General features: G+C 42.2%; 1 protein-coding gene across 2 annotated transcripts in view; it reads right to left on the bottom strand.

Moving 5' to 3' along the window:
• RAB27B (RAB27B, member RAS oncogene family) overlaps positions 1 to 12,244 on the bottom strand; it is a 116,645-nt gene that overhangs the window by 42,568 nt on the left and 61,833 nt on the right. The window contains exon 1 of one of the 2 annotated variants that reach the window (XM_014070444.2): positions 5,580 to 5,779. The exons of the other annotated variant lie outside the window; for it this stretch is intronic. The gene's annotated coding sequence lies outside the window, so the exon portion shown is untranslated. Of the gene's footprint in view, positions 1 to 5,579; positions 5,780 to 12,244 lie in introns of those variants that run through there. 2 annotated transcript variants of the gene reach the window in all.

The following is a 12,244-nucleotide window of genomic DNA, read 5'->3' as shown; positions in this document are numbered from 1 at the left end:
ATACTACACAGCTATGAGGTTGTACTATTTGTATTTATCTCTCTCTCTCTCTCTCTCACACACACACACACACACACACACACACACACACACACACACACACACTTTATTTACCAGAAAGGCAGAACAAGTTGTGAGAGGCCTATTTTACAAACAAAAGCAGAGTGCCAGTCATGCAACATTCCATAATAAATATACTGGGATAAATACATATTTCTCTCTCTCTAAAAGCTACTTTACAGCCGTGATTTCTTGCTTACACAACATGGAAAATAACAATGAAATATGATAAACTTTTAATAAGCAGTGATGCCTTATCTTTGCTATTTAAATAGAATTGTGTTCAATCATCAAATAGCACCCATAGCAACATAACTGTTGCTAAGAAGAACTCATATTTGCTGAACTCTGCTGCACAGATAAAAGATTTTGTGTAGTTAGTTATATTTTTCTCAAACCTGTTACATTTTCAACTTAAGTCCAAATCAAGTTTTTCAGAGGTCACAATCACGGGTTTTTTGTTCCCATCCCTAATCCCTATCAGCTGCTTTTCATCCTTTGCTATGGCAACTAGCCCAGGAACAGGCTTGGGTGACCATGAGTTTGTACAGGGTGTTCCTTCCTTCTTTGTCCTTCTCTGCTCTCCCTTGACATGTCTGGGTTTCATGCTCCTACATGGACCATTCCTCTCTGACCATAGCCTTGACTCTGAAAAAAAGTACAGGTGCAAGAGCAGTGAATGATCAGGTGCAGCAGAAGTGAGACAAAGCAATGGAAGGCATTGGTCTAACCATACCTGATGGTTTAAATGGGAAGATCCTTGTTTTTCTGGAATCATTTCTGAATTCCCAATATCTGTCATCTGCACATCAGTTATTTCTGGAGGTGGTGAGGTGAAAAGAGCTTGGCTGCCTACACATTTCATGGTTCAGATTAGATTCAAATTGTGCCCTCCATAATCTAACCACTGCAGATTATGAAGGACACCATTTGGCACAATTTTTTTTAGCGGAGTCTAATCCATACATTGTGCTACACTATTGAACACATTTATTTGGGAGTAAGAAATTGAACTATTTTAATCTAGTGGTGAAGGCACCAGGCTAGAAACCAGGAGACCATGAATTCTAGTCCTACCTTAGGCATGGAAAGCCAGCTGGGTGACTTTGGGCCTAGGAGACTGAATATCTAGTTCCACCTTAGGCATGATAGCCAGTTGGGTAACCTGGGACCAGTCACTCTCTCAGAGTCCAACCCACCTCATAGGGTTGATTTTAGGAGGGAAATAAGAGGAAGGTGTGTTTGACATGTTTGCTGCGTAATTCATTGAGTAATTTGTATAAGGCAGGATATAAATAAAATAAAATAATAAAATAAAATAAATATCTAATAAATTAAAAAATCAATATAAGCCCTAAATATATTTCTTTCAGTGCAGTATCCTGAAATTCAGAACTATCTCCCCTGAGAGTATGAATAGCAAGGCTTGAATCGCAGCAAAATCGATAGAAGAGTTTCGTTCAGTGCAATATATTTGGGACTATACTTGTAGAAGCTACTCATGAAGCACAGTAACACAAGTTGTGAGTTGCACCTGAGTCAATGTGAGCAAGCAAAATGCAACTTTGAAAAGTCCATCCTATATTTATTTATATAAGAAAATTTATATGGCCACCCAACTCACTCTCAGTGACTCCAGGCAGCTTACAAAGATAAAAAGCCCATATAAAAACTATTTTTAAAAACCCCGTGAACCTCCATCCCCCTGGTGACAAGGTCACAGAATTCGTATTCCAAACTTTATAAAAAGAAATAGTGGAGGCGAAGGCCACATTCCATTAAATGAAGTTTGTCTTCATAAACTATTACTCTCTCACGAGTCTCAAAGTTGGAGAAGTTAGTTGGAGAACTCCTTCTCTCTGTCACATGGTGTCACCCAAAAGCTGCTCGAGAGAGCAATTCTCCAGGAGAAACAGAAATTTGGAGGCAAAGAAGTACGGAGACATAGCATGAGATAAAAGATTAATGTCACATGGAGTCCAGTGTGAGATAACTTTCTAGGTTTGTGCACTGTTTCAGCTTTGAAGAGCAAGACAGAATTTGGAGCTTGCATGGAAGCACATGGTCTTATTAAGGACACTTCAGACCAAGCATGGCTTTTCCCAGGATCACATGGCAGCTGTACATGCCCAAGGGAATAAAAACAGCCTGCTGATCACACACCCATGCCAACTCTGGATTAACTTTTTTTTGTCTTTTGAATCCAAAACAGATGAATTGCATACTTGACTTTAACTTCAATATATCGTACACTCATATTTAATCCAAAAGAAGAAAATCCTGAATTGAAAATGATTCTCCTTAAAGAATAATATAAAAACAATGAGACAAAGTAGTCAGGCATAGGACGAGACCATACAGGAATTTATTTAGGATTTTACTTGAAGTCTTTCTGATCCCAAAACTTTTACACAACAGCAAAAAAAGAAAAAAGGGGAGGGGGGAGGGGTGTAATTCTTTGATATGTCAAGGTTCAGTGGAGAACAGTTTTAATAACCTGATCTGTGGTCAATGGCTCATGTAGTGGAACTTTTTAAAGATGGGTCAATATCCTGAAATACAGAACTATCTCCCCTGAGAGTATTAATAGCAAGGCTTGAATCATAGCAAAATCGATAGAAGAGTTTCATTAAAATGAAATGTGGCTAGCCATTTACTGCCCCAAATTCATCTGCAAGAAAATCAGGATTTGGTGGTGCATTCAAAGCAGTTAATCCCAACTTAATGCACACAAAGAAGGGCAAAGATGGGGAAAAAATGCAGTGGTTGAAATTATTGAAACAATGCTAGCTTGTCTTTCTCTTATAGAGCCACGTACTTTAAAAAAGGTTGCCTGTGCTGTTTCATTCGCCCAACTCTCCCTGCAGAACTGACTTCCAAGCTTCTCATAAGAAAAGCAAGTCACTGAAATGTACATGCATAATGGCCAAACTTCAGCAACCTCAACAATAGTTTGCAACCTAAAACATTTTGGCATATAAATCACAACATTAATTTCCTTTAGATTGCTATAAAAATCTATTTGAGCAATTTGAAAGTAAAAACAATGAAAATGAAAGCAGGATATGAGCAATCGTCAGGATCATTGGTGAAGATTATCCGATCACTAGTTGCTTTAAAAAATGGAGATTTAATTTTTTTAAAAAAAGATGTATTGTGTACTCATAGCAGCCATTTTGACTTTTCTGACATCCTTGTTCCCACCTCCATCCCCTGCCGTGCCCTTTAAGCTTCTAGATTGCTCTTCAATTCAAAATGGTGGAACCAGGACATTCTGTCCTTGTTTAATTGTTTCAGGATTAATCGACAAGTCTTCAAGAGACTTTCTCCTTCTACAGTACTAAGAACTAACACGTGGTAATACCTTTGAGGAGTTACAAGGCGACTGGAGCCTTGGATTTCCCCCTCTGCACTAAGCCACCCTCAGTGGTTGACTGAGGGCTGCATGTGAACCCACAAAATAATACACTATATTGCCAAAAGTATTCGCTCACCTGCCTTTACTCACATATGAACTTACTGTAAGTGACATCCCATTTCTAATCAATAGGGTTCAATATGACGTTGGTCCACCCTTTGCAACTATAACAGCTTCAACTCTTCTGGGAAGGCTGTCCACAAGGTTTAGGAGTGTGTTTATGGGAATTTTTGACCATTCTTCCAGAAGTGCATTTGTGAGGTCACACACGATGAGTTTACATGGCCTACCACTTTGTGGCTGAGTTGCTGTCATTCCCAAACACTTAATATTCTTATAATACAGCTGACAGTTGACTGTGGAATATTTAGGAGCGAAGAAATTTCACAACTGGATTTGTTGCACGGGTGGCATCCTATCACAGTTCCACGCTGGAATTCACTGAGCTCCTGAGAGCGACCCATTCTTCCACAAATGTTTGTAAAAACAGTCTGCATGCCTAGGTACTTGATTTTATACACCTGTGGCCATGGGAGTGATTGGAACACCTGATTCTGATTATTTGGATGGGTGAGTGAATACTTCTGGCAATATAGTGTATTTGTAAATCATACTTGGTGGCTGAATCCAGCCACTACAGCTTGTTGAACAGACTTTATGAAAGTAAATGGCATTCATTATGTGGAAGCTTCTGTATAACTGTAAATGCCTAAAAACAAATTTTACTGAAATCCAACAGGTTATAGGTTAGTAGTAATAAAGAAACGATTTCATTTCAAAGCATTGAAACATAAACTGTTGTACAGTAGATAAGTCATATAGTAGGTGGTAGGTATGTATAAATACTAGTTTACTCAGAAAAAAGCCTTTTATTCTTTTCTAAAGTGGACACACTTCCTACGACAAGAGCTGAAAAATGTCCAAAGAATTACATCAACAGATTGAAACTGTCCCATTGGTTATTTACCCACACTCTCCCATGTTATGCCAATATGCTGCATTTTTTATTTAATTGTGGTAACTAATTTTACACTGACATCTAGTTACCTCAATCAGCATATGCGGTTTTAAGGCCAAAACCTGTGCCTTCTTATAGCTTTCTTGTGGGCAATGCATTCACTCATTCAGGCACTGTGCTAGAACAGTGTTCAAAAGTGCATCTACAAGCTTCTGCACACATCATAACATGCAATGGTCCTGGCTCATAAAAGATACAACAAGCCAGGATGGTTCTTGGTAATATTAATTTCTGAAGTGGTGTAGGGTTTCCTGGCTAGGCAGGGGGTTGGACTAGAAGACCTCCAAGGTCCCTTCCATCTCTGTTATTCTATTCTAACCACCCACCGTGAGAGAAAACCAACAGGTGGAACTCTATTGATTCACAGTTGAGCCAGGATTTGCACGGCTTCCCAATATGCATAAACAGGGATTACAACCTACCTCACCTTTGTCTAAAACAGGATTCCGTAGTTCGAGCTCACTTATTTAAAGTAACCACAACACTTCCTGTACACATCAGCAGAGATCGCTATCTTAAAAATCAACAGACCTACACACTAAAAAGAGTAAAATCCGATAGCTACGGCTTGTAAAGGGGAATGGGTGGAAGACTTCGGAGTGACTTTAGAAGGGCTAAAAAAAACCACATTTCTCCCAGGACTTGAAAGCAGCAGGCGCGCTTTTCACCCCCGCGATGTTTCTAAGATTTTAAAGTTCCTCCTTAAAATGTAACAACAGGCTACAAGGGAAGAAAGAAGAGAGAGAAAAAACCCACTCTAAATCCTTAAAGGCTCCGGCTTGCCTGCCAAGCGAACCCACGAGGAGCCCCAAGCAAGAGGCTTGTGTTTTTCTGTAGAAAAAAGTAAAAATAAAAACTTCCTCCGAAAAACTTTTCAATGGACATCCTGGTAATAGAGCGCACAAATCTCACGCGACCCCCAAAACCTCGCTGCATTTTAATTCCCCGTCTTTGCAACCTCGGAAGAGACCCCCGATTTCGCCCCTACAGCGAAGGGACCCGACCCATGGATTCCGGCCGCGTCCCCTTTCTGAACCGAATAGCCCGATTCTCGGTTTTGGGGAGTGGGGGGGGGGGACTTACCGGCGTGAGAAGCCTTGTCCTTCTTTGGCTCGGATGCCCGTTTGCCAAGTTCTTCCCTTCCGCCTTTCCCGGCCACCTTTTTGGAAGCGGGGATAGGCGGTTAGAAAGGAAGGGAGGGAAAAGAAAGCAAGCGAAGAAAGACACCGGGGAGACTCGGGCGGCTTCGAGTGCCGAAAAAAGTCAGTCGGCTTCTAACTTGGCACCGCCCTCGGCTCGGGGAAGCTGCTGCCTCTACAGGCCGATGGGAGGAAAAAAGGCGTTCCCTCCCCTCCCGATCGCCCGGCAGGACAGATGTGGAGGAAGGTAGCCCAGGAAAAGCGAGCGGAGCGGATGAGGTCGCCGCCGCTCCGCCGCACACGCTGTCAAAACTTCGCACCATCTTCCTTGTCCCTTTGGGTGGCCAAGTGGTACAGGTAGTCCTTGATTTTTTTTTAACAGTAATAGAGTTGGAAGGCACCTTGGAGGTCATCTAGTCCAATCCCCTGCTCATTCAGGAGACCTATACTAGGGATTCGAACCCCCGACCTTTCTGAACGACAAGCTCAGTGTCTTAGCCACTGAGCCTTCTAGCCATGGATTTGCAGCGAGTTCATTTAGGGACGTTCAAATTTACAACGGCACTGGAAAAAAGGGAGTTGTGACCCTTTTTCAGACTTGCGACCATTGGCCGCATCCCCGAGGTCATGCGATGTACCTTCGGATGCTTGGCAACGGGTTCATATTTATGATGGTGGCCAGCGTCCCGGGGTCGTGTGATCCTCTTTTTGAGACATTCTGATGAGCAAAGTCAAACGGGAAAAGCTGGATTCGTTCAACAACCGTGTTACTAATGTGGGAAGTTAGCACCCACCCCTCTCCTAGGAAAATGAGATATTTTAGGAAATATTAAAAGGGGAGAATATTTCCCCTAAAAGGGTGGCAAAACTCTGCCCCCACTTTGTCAATGGGCCATTAAGACCTAGGCCAGTCTATTCTACATAACAAAGATCTATCTCCTTCAGGCAGAGCCATACTATGTTTCCCCAAAAATAAGACAGGGTCTTATTTTGACCCCCGAAATAAGCATTTGGCCTTATTTTCAGGGAGGTCTTATTATATTTGAGGTGCCAAGGTGGCGCAGTGGTTAAATGCAGCACTGCAGGCTACTGCTAGATCAGCAGGTCAGCGGTTCAAATCTCACCGGCTCAGGGTTGACTCAGCCTTCCATCCTTCCGAGGTGGGTAAAATGAGGACCCAGATTGTTGGGGGCAATATGCTGACTCTCTGTAAACCACTTAGAGAGGCCTGAAAGGCCTATGAAGCGGTATATAAGTCTACTGATAAGTCTACTGCTATTGCAGGAGGCGGCGAGCGTGGTCACCTCATGGCTGCTGCTGCATTGTAATATTTTCAGGGAGGGGTTATTTTCAGGGGAGGGGTTATTTTAGTGCACGCCCTCAAAAGCACAATTGGCCTTATTATCCAGGGAGGTCTTATTTTCAGGGAAACAGGATAGTAGGAATTGCCCAAAGCCCTTTCATTACATCATCACCCAGCAAGGCTCAACCAAGCTTGCGACTCAAAAAACAACCTACAAAGTTTCCCCTGTGTGGCCCCATGGGACTCTGAGAACCAATCAGAATACAAGCTCAAATTCAGAAGCCCAGAGGGGGCATAAAACCAGGGACTCTCGGCATCTCTGCCCTTTTTCTTCAACCAAAAACTTCAAGGCACGTGACCCTGTTCATCAATAAACCTTCTTTTCAAGCAACTTCCGTGAATCCAGTGTCTTTTTCCCCACTTGGAACTGGACCCAGATGGTCATTTCTTCCAACACTAAATTAACGACTGCAGTGATTCACTTGACAAACGTGGCAAGGAAAGGAAAATCATAAAATGGGGCAAAACTCATTTCTCTCTTAGCACCATAAATTCTAGGCTCAGTTGTGGTCGTAAATCAAGGACTACCTGTAAAAGAAAAAAAATGACCAGGTTTTGAGACCAGCTGTGTGATTCCTTTGGAAGGCTGGCAGAGAATTCTTTTAAGACTCCCAAATGGAAGGAACGGTGATCAGGAAGGTCACAGATCTCTTTAGATTCCTTGTCTAGCGGATCGGTTTATGTTGCATTTGACAAAGGCGTTGCTTTAATTAATATATTTCCTCACACATGCACACACACTCAGACACACTTGATGTTGGCTGCATCGCCTACCAAAACAGCTAAGATAGAACCCAAACCAGCTCTTCAGGCAATCAGACCGCACAAGGTATTTACTGATGTAGAAGACGGATAAGGAAATACATGCAGGCTCTGTGCCAAATTTTCTTTTTAATGACTCAATTTGAGTCCCTGACCTTCCCATGTTGCGTGGCAGGAACTGAAGCCGGTTACTATTAGTGGGGGGAGGGGGGGAATATGTTGTTTTTTGCAGTTATATGCCCTGATAAAGCTGGGTCTCTGGGCATGTAGTCAGTTCAGAGGTGGTATTCTGCAGGTTCTGACCAGTTCTGGAGAACAGGTAGTGGAAATTTTGAGTAGTTCAGAGAACCGTTAAATATCACCTCTGACTGGCCCTGCCCTCATCTATTCTCTGCCTCCCAAGTCCCAGCTGATTGGGAAGGAATGGGGATTTTGCAGTAACCTTCCCTTGGAGTGGGATGAGAATGGAAATTTTACAATATCCTTCCCCTGTCACACCCACCAAGCCATGCCCAAAAAAACGGTAATAAAAAAAAATTGAATCCCACCACTGAGTCACTTCAATTTGTCTTTGAGTGACCATAGCAAATTTAAGAATTTAATGAACACAACCAATCTGACATTTGAATACAGATAAATATTTTCTGGCTCGATTAATGTTGAACAGTCCAAATTTGGCTTTCATATACACTATATTGCCAAAAGTATTCGCTCACCCATCCAAATAATCAGAATCAGGTGTTCCAATCACTTCCATAGCCACAGGTGTATAAAATCAAGTACCTAGGCATGCAGACTGTTTTTACTAACATTTGTGAAAGAATGGGTAGCTCTCAGGAGCTCAGTGAATTCCAGCGTGGAACTGTGATAGGATGCCACCTGTGCAACAAATCCAGTCGTGAAATTTCTTCGCTCCTAAATATTCCACAGTCTACTGTCAGCTGTATTATAAGAATATTAAGTGTTTGGGAATGACAGCAACTCAGACACAAAGTGGTAGGCCACGTAAACTCATCCAACATCAGTGTGTGACCTCACAAATGCGCTTCTGGAAGAATGGTCAAAAATTCCCATAAACACACTCCTAAACCTTGTGGACAGCGTTCCCAGAAGAGTTGAAGCTGTTATAGCTGGACCGACGTCATATTGAACCCATGGATTAGGAATGGAGTGTCACGTACAGTAAGTTCATATGCGAGTAAAGGCAGGTGAGCGAATACTTTTGGCAATATAGTGTAACTGTAGGGTGAAGTTCATTTATGCAGAGGTTCCAAATCTATTTTCAACTAGAAGGGTCAGTAACAGGATATGTAGAATACTATAGAAGTGTGCAGTTATTGCTCATATAGAAAAGGGTGTGCACAAAAACATAATTATAAAATAAATAAAGGGAGTGAGTTTAGTGATTAAGATACCAGGCCAGAAAACCCAAGAATGAGTTCTAGTTTCGCTTTAGCCATGAAAGCCAGCTGGGTGACTTTGGGCCAGTCACTAAATTCTATTTCCATCTTCGGCAGTGTGATAACCCCCCCCCCCCCACTCCCCAAAGATTGAAATATTTTGGGGAATATTAAAAGTAGAATATTATATTTCCCAAAGGAGAAATGGAGAAACATGCCCCAGCCCCAATTTCCTGCACAGTAAAACAGCTTCCAGCAGAAATCTTTAGAGATGGAGATTTTGGGCCCATTGCACATTTTGCACAATCACCTGTTCTGTAGGTGTGGCCTGCTTTGTGGGAGTGGTTTGCCAGCCATGTGACCGGGTGGGAGTGGCTTGCTGGCCATGTGACTGAGTGGGAGTGGCTTGGCAGTCATGTGACTGGGTGGGCATGGCCAACTTGTAAAATGTGGTGAAACTCACTTAACAACGCTCTTGCTTAGCAACCAAAACGTTGGCTCAGAAATTCTGGCATTTGAAGCACTCAGGTCTTAAAGCTGTCAAGTTACAAGATCCTTGCACCCCTAACCCTTTAAAAAAAAAACCCAGGGGTGTTCAAACTTGACAGCTTTAAGACTTGTAGACTTCAACTCCCAGAATCCCTCCTCTCGCTCTTCATCTTGATGATGTGCGGACGGGCGGGCGGGGGCAGGGAGCTGGAACTGGTTCTAAACGGCACTGTAGATTTGTGGAACCTCTTCTATAGAAGAGATTAGAACTGGCAGGAACCCACCATTGATGTTTCTGTGTGTGTGTTGGTTCTGCTTTTCAATAAAGAGTTTTTCTTTCCAATCAACTTCCATGTTATTTCCAGCATCTTTCTCCCAGCTTGGAACTGAACCAGAGGTGGGTTCCTACCGGTTCGGATCAGTTCGGCCGAGTAGGTAGTAACTTGGCCTGCCACACCCCTGAACCAGTTTTATCGGCGGCGGTGCCATCTTGATTTTCGGTTCTGCACCTACGCAGAACAATCTTCATTGCAATTCCTTTTTACTTTTCTAACATTGTGCACATATGCACACCTTTTTAGGTGCAAATGCGCACAGGTGCAGAGCACGCATTTGCCGTGTGCACAAGTGAAGCAAGTGCACACGCACAAAACCTTTTGCACGCCGAACCGGCAGTAATGCGGGCAGGAACTCACCCCTCAACTGAACCAATTGGCTTTTCCTTCCAACAGCACTAAAGCTGGCTAGGTAATTTTGGGCCAGTCACCAGGAAACAGTGAATTCTAATCCACCTAATCCACCTAATCAACCAGCCATGAACTGGTTGATTTTGGACCAGTCGCTCTCTCTCAGCTTAACAGGGCTGTTGTTGTGGGGAAAATAGGGAGGTGTGTAGGATATGCTTGTCACCTTGAGTGGTTTATAAAAATAATAAAAGTGGGATACAAATAAATAAAAGAAAGAAAGAATATTTTCCATCTAGTTGGTATTATTCAGTCATTGACTAGATTGTATTTGCAATATCCTTCCTGACAATGAAAACAATACTGTTCCTTTTTTGTTTTTTGTCTCCTGACTAGTAAACAATTTGATCTTTTAGCTGACTGTCCAGTCTCTCCTTGAAGACCTCCAGCAATGGAGGACTTACAACTCTAGATAGATAGATAGATAGATAGATAGATAGATAGATAGATAGATAGATAGATAGATAGATAGATAGATAGATAGATAGATAGATAGATAGATAGATAGATAGATTAGATGATTAGATGGATAGATGGATAGATAGATAGATGATAGATAGATAGATAGATAGATAGATAGATAGATAGATAGATAGATAGATAGATAGATAGATAGATAGATAGAAGTTTATTTATATGCCGCCCTTTTCCCTGGGGGGACTCAGGGCGGCTCACAATCCAAGAGGGAGGGGGAGACAAACTTTTTAACATATAAGACAATACATAATTAAAAAACACAACTCTGGGAGGAAACCTCTTCCATTGTTTAACTGTTCTGACTGTTGGGAAATTTTTCCTAAGCTCCAGGTTGAATCTCCCTCTGACAAACTTCTAGTCCCATGATGGCAAACCTATGGCACGCGTGCTGCAAGTGGCACCCAGAGCCATCTCTCCAGCCACACCAGCTGTCACCTGTTGCTCTTCTGGGTTCCAGCGCACCAGAAACCGGAAGACCAGGTGACCAGGCATGCCGAAAACTGGAACCGCAGCTTTCTGGTGCGCACATACACGGAACTTCCGGTTTACGGTACTATTGTGCGGGTCTGCCATGGAACTGCTCTTCCAGTTTCTGGTGCTCTCCCCACAACCCATGTGCGTTCACACTTCCGTTTCAGCTCTCTGTGCCAAAAAGGTCCACCAGCAGTGTTCTAGTCCTACCTTCAGGTGCTCTGGAGAAAAATACTCCATGGATTATGCTCCTGTTTGTGCCACATGACATAATATTTTAACTGATTATATTATTTGATTGCAAAGAGACCTGCACTTGGGATGGCTGAAGCTGTCATGCTAGCTAGGATATTCTGTGCAGTAGCAAAACACATAATTTGCAAAATTCTCAGTCATCCAAGTTGTGATTGTCTCAAAGGTGCAATTGGACTTTCTGGCTTTTCAGAGCTGAAGAAGCTTCTCGGATGAGAAGTAAAACATCTTCAAAGAAAATCCAGTTGCTTCTTGAAAAAAAGCACTTCTGGGATTAATTTGCAACTCCTATCACTGAACCATTTTAATGAAGATGTATCAAACATTCTGCTCCAAGTGGGCTTTAAGTAAGAAAAAATTAAACAAATTGAAATAAATTTTTAAAAATCAGCCTTAGAACATTTCTCTTTGCACTGCTAAAAGTCTCTTTGTTGTTGTTATTTCTGGACAGAAAATACAAATGATCGTTTGCTGCAAAGCTTCATTCAATTTCTTAGAATTTGATGCGCTTTATAAAGAGACTTATTTTGTCTTTGGTTTCTAACTAAAAAAAAATACTGTTCGTAGGCACAAATTGTTGGAAATTTCTCCTGTCCACATAGTCCTTGAGTTATGATTGTAATTGAGTCCCACAATTTCAGTCAAAAGTCAT

Source organism: Thamnophis sirtalis, unplaced genomic scaffold, assembly GCF_051295495.1.
Source record: "Thamnophis sirtalis isolate CommonGarterSnake01/CBP01778 unplaced genomic scaffold, rThaSir2_p1.2 scaffold_5, whole genome shotgun sequence".
NCBI classification, from domain to species: domain Eukaryota; kingdom Metazoa; phylum Chordata; class Lepidosauria; order Squamata; family Natricidae; genus Thamnophis; species Thamnophis sirtalis.
The sequence above is the reverse complement of the archived record's forward strand: the minus strand, read 5'-3'. Positions and strand labels throughout refer to the sequence as shown.